Source organism: Taudactylus pleione, unplaced genomic scaffold (genome assembly GCF_031769625.1).
Source record: "Taudactylus pleione unplaced genomic scaffold, aTauple2 ptg000242l, whole genome shotgun sequence".
NCBI lineage: Eukaryota > Metazoa > Chordata > Amphibia > Anura > Myobatrachidae > Taudactylus > Taudactylus pleione.
In genome coordinates, this window is record NW_028284644.1 from 5,402,465 (window position 1) to 5,407,500 (window position 5,036).

At 40.4% G+C, this 5,036-nt stretch overlaps 1 long non-coding RNA gene across 1 annotated transcript; it reads left to right on the forward strand.

The window, feature by feature from the left end:
* Positions 1-1,085: 1,085 nt before the first annotated feature.
* On the forward strand, positions 1,086-4,900 carry LOC148516729 (uncharacterized). The gene is made up of 4 exons (XR_015879384.1): positions 1,086-1,497; positions 3,099-3,181; positions 3,278-3,345; positions 3,787-4,900. It is a non-coding gene; the product is annotated as an uncharacterized LOC148516729 (long non-coding RNA).
* The last annotated feature ends 136 nt before the right edge of the window (positions 4,901-5,036 follow it).

A 5,036-nucleotide genomic window follows, 5' to 3' on the forward strand; every position in this document is an offset into this window, starting at 1 on the left:
ATTATTGAGGTTTAGCGGTAGATGGTTCAGCTGTTGCAACAACCTATATGTTTTGAAATGTGTGATGTTCACTTGTCTTACACTATTTTCTCTGTATATTTTAAAACTTTTCAAAAAGTGAAACTTTAAACATAATAATAATAATAATAATAATAATAATAATAATAATAATAATAATAATAATAATAAGTGCATGTCAGATGTCCAAGCTGAGATTACTGAAACCAAACTTCCATTAGATTTATATCTTCAGAAGAAAACCTTTTGTAAACCTATTTACAGTATATAAATCTGTGTAAGTGTCTCTACTGACATTAAAGTACTTAGGGCCCATAATATTATCCTTGTGGAGTAAATAAGAGTTAATTAGAAACATCATGCTTGAGATTTCATTATTACTTAGAAAACATTTCAACAGTGGAACAGTTAAAGCTGGCAGCACATTGGGGAACCCTGTAGAAATCAGCATGACGGCTCTTTCTTTTAAAAACTCATCTGCCACAGCTTCGCTGGCCCCTTCACTCGGCTGAGCCTTCTATGTCCTTTCTCTTTTCTCTCTATTTTAGACTAACAGCTATCTCCCAGATAGAGGCAACCTACTAGCTGCTGTTAGATCTTGTACACACAGGCTTTGATTCTACGCATTTAACCCACATTCTTAAAGCTTACTAAACACGTTTTGACTATGGAAGTGTGAAAATTCATACAAGAGATTGGATCTGTACACACACTTTCTGGCAAGGGCTTGCTTTGCATTGCTTCACATCTATTTTGATGTTGCCTGCAGCGTACAGAAGCATTAAGGCTTGATAAAATACATGGAAGTTCAGAGGAATATTCATTAAGTACATAGTACATTGTGCTGCAGGGAAGTTTCGAGAACATGCCTAAAATGCTCTGCTCAAGGCAAGACAAAGTACAAGGATTTGTGTACATCTCTAGCTAGTATTGTTTATCAGTGCCTGTGTGTACAAGCCCTCACAGTTTCTGGAACAAGACAACCTACAATAACCAGTTTTCCATCACTGTTGCATTTTGCTGTAAGGCATGTATTTTTTCCTTTTTACGTATCACTTACACTGTAGACATGCTTATAAAGCAGCTTATAGTGATACCTTGGTGAATGGCATATGATATGTACCCCTGTGTTTTGGTTTTGGATCTGGATTTATCTTCGTGTTTTGGTTTTGGTTTTGCAAGACCACCCTGAAGTGTTTTGGTTTTGATTTTGAAACTGGATTTTTTTTCTTTTAAAAATTATAAAAAGTTTTTAAAAATTACTAAAATCATGGTTTTTTTCAATCCAAAAACCGAAATTTGGATTTAAAATCCAAATTCTGACCGGTGGAAGAACATAACCGTGACTCGGATTTATCCAGATCTTCTTAGGAGAGAAGAAACTGCGACTTGGATCTGTCTGGATTCAGGAAATTCGGATGGATTCAGCTTTTTGGAGAACTGAAGCATACATCTCTATTGACATTGTAATAGAACTTTGTAAGTGTGTTTGTAAGACTAAAAAATTATGTCAAAGTGGAACTAAACCCCTAAAAAATATTCTGATTTGTAGAAGAGGTTGGATTGTGTGTTACATTTTCTTGAATGTGAGAACATTTTTTTTTTGTTTACGCTGAAGATAATTCAGAAACTGTTCATTGATTACTGTTATGTATAGTGATGGGAAGCTGCCTGTCATTGACTCAAAAGATGCACTGTATGTCAGCAAGAATGCTCTCACAGTTGCACTACAGACAAATGAAAAAATGGGCAACGGATTAGGATGTGGCCCTGGGTAGATGACATGTCTAATTTGGTGGGGAATGGTCATTGTGTATCAGAGTGCCTAAAGCTGGGTACACACTGTACGATGTAACAAACAATGCGATCATTCATTTCAATTTCAATCCAAATCCCAGAAGAGACAATATAGAGAAGGGGTGGGCAATAAGCGGCCCCCCAGCTGCTGTTGAACTACACATCTCAGCATGCCCTGCAACATTTTTAACTGGACTAAATAGCAAACCTGTGGCAGGGCATGCTGGGATTATTGCCCATCCCTGATACAGTGTCGGGGGATTGTATCCAATGAATTGTTTCTTCTATACACTATGTGCAGTTGTGTGTAGACACTGCATGATGTTCATCGCATCGTTCACTGCATCATCCTAATGCTGGGTACACACTTAACGATGTGTACCCAGCGGCGTATCCCAGCAGGGGTGCTGGCATCGGCAAGTATGTACACACTTGCCGATGCCGGCAGCGATAGAACAACAGCGGGGTCCATTCGGCAGCATGGCCCCTGCTGACGATATCATCCGTCCGACCTACATCCAGGTCCAAGGGGCGATATCGCTGATGACACATGGGAGCGGGCATCGTCAGCAACATAGTGCGTACACATTGCCTAACGTGGATGATATGTCGTCCAATCTGCCAGATCGGATGACATATCTACTAGTGGGTACCCAGCTTAACTGATGTGCAGCACATCAGATGGGATGATGCAATGAACGACGGTGTGTACAATGTTACGATACATCGTCTCCATCCACTTCAGAACTATATTTTGGAAAATTGATCATTACCCAGCTTTAGTTTATTTTCCAATATAATTAGCTTGGAGAGCAAGCAGGAATGGAAATGCAGGGGTGGAACCAGGAGCATTTTAAGAGAGGAGGGGGCCTGTGTACAGTCTTCGTCTGGGCCCCCTTCTTTTTGTCAGTGCAGTAGATTGTGGCTTAATGCCTGGGTGGTGTTGGTGCAGGTGAGGGGTTCAAACTGCTACTGGTGCTACTTGTTATCTCAGGGAAGTGATTAAAAATGTGTGCATCCAATGACATCATGTTTTGGTTTATGTCCCTAAGTATATTGGGTTGGAACATGAATAAAAAAAATTTCATTAAAATGAATGTTTGTATTTGTTTATGCCTCTAGTATTCTTGTCATCATTTCAAAATTCCCAGTTAAGTTGTTATTAAGCTTACTTACATTTTCATTTAGGAGCAAAAAATTGCATTCATGTCAGAAAGCCTGCTGTCATGTTTATGCAAATACCTGGTAAATTGTGACAAGTGTCTCATTTGTGTGTTCATTAGTGCCACCTGGCGGTCATGGAATGCTGCCATGGAGGAGAGGAAGGCAGAGGCAGCATCTGCATCCGTATTTGTTGGTGGCTCTTGTAAGTCTGAAGTGAGCGGGCTTGGTGTTTGGGGCCATTGTGGTGTGACTGGAAACATGTAAAATGTGAACGCTCCATCTTCTTGTGTTTCCTCAGAATCACCAAGTGGCTGTAATTTTGTGGACCAAGGATCTTGAGTGTGTGGATCTAAAGGAAAACTTTAGGTCAGTATGAGTGAATAGATGAAATACAAGGTTACACACAGCAGAATAGCCAATTGTGGATACTGGACCCCAAAAAAACAAAGTTTAAAAACCAGGAAGCTCCTAAACAACAGCAATCAGCTTGACAGTCCAATATGCATATGTTTGGTTTAGTGCATCGAATCTAAACAAGATGTATGACTTTTGGCTTTTTACAAAGTCAAAAAGATGGTTATTTGTCGAGCTGAGCAAACATGTAGCTTAACAGAAGCATTTCTCAAGGAGAGTTTCAAAATTTTTCAGTACATGCGGATACTTTCCTATGCAAAACTTCTCCACTGTACTACTTTGCCACTTTTTAAATCAATTTAGACATGAAACCCTAAGTTTGACATTTCCAAAGTACTTAAGAAGACATTTGCCTTGACTAATAATGCTAATGCTTTACATTCTTCCTTGCAGATACTCACCAAATGGCTGTGCACAGGGAGGTCTCTGTGGTGTCAGCCAAATTTGGGATTGATGTTTGTTCCTACTCCTGACAGAAGGTGGTGGATGCTGAAGATGGCCATTAAAGAAATGAAGCATGTGCAAATTGCAAGACAACAATGTGTTTAGTCAGTTACCAAAACATAATCTTGGAAATGTATTTTACGGGCTGCTCATCATCCTGCCTTAAGGGAGGGTGGACTGTTTTTTTTTTTCACTAACACTTTTGCCTATAATGTTTGTAATGACTTGGGGTAATTAGCTTGGTAGGGTGTCAGTGGTGCACTGTTAGGTGCTTGAATCAGGGTCCATACATAGCATTTCAGGTTATAAATAAAAGAAAAGTGCTTTACTGTCAGCATAAATCTGGAAACAAAAATAACAAACACCTAGCCCCATTCGGGCACTGGCTCACTTCTTCGCCCCTGACTAACCTTGGGCAGCTAGTCTGCAAATAAAGTCAAAGTCTCTCTCTGCTTCCTGCAGAGTCTATCACAGGCTCCGGCCTGGCTTTCACACAAAGTTTCTTTTGTGGTCAACCCTGCCTGCTGCAGGTATGGACACTGGCTTCCTTAGCCTGCAGCTTAGCTTTTTTTACATCACACAGTCGGAGAGGTCTGTGGTCCTCCCTGCCTCCTGCATGTCCAGACTCAGGCCCCCTGGCCCCCAATGGATTGGCTTAGCTTCACTGGGCTCTCTGGCTGCCACAGTCCCACTTACACTTTAACCAACAGCAGCCTGACTGGTCTGCCTTCTCATCAGCCCACACCTGGACTCCCTCCACAAGGCAGGCCCTAGGTGTGGCAAAACTTAGTTTAACTACCCTGTGTGGGCAGATCCCTCCAAACCCACACAGAATCCATGGCTCACCATCGCCATCTCTGGTGATCCTGTCACATGTTATATTGGGATATTAAAAAAAATGCATTAAGAGAAAAAAGTTTAACTATAAAAATAAAAGGCTGCTAAGGACATTTGTACCAAGCAACGAAAGGAAACCAATGTACTTTGCCCTAAGCATTAGTTGAACAGACAAGCAACTGTACATAGTATAGGCCTAGTGTTTTGCCTTTTGCACATATAATCACAGTTGTAATGCATTTAGTAATTGTAAATACAAATAAACCTGACTTTTCTTTGTCACTGCTAAAGTTCATGTGTTGTGTTTATTCGAAACCAAATACAACATGGGCAACAAAAAGATAATGCTTGTGTGGACACAT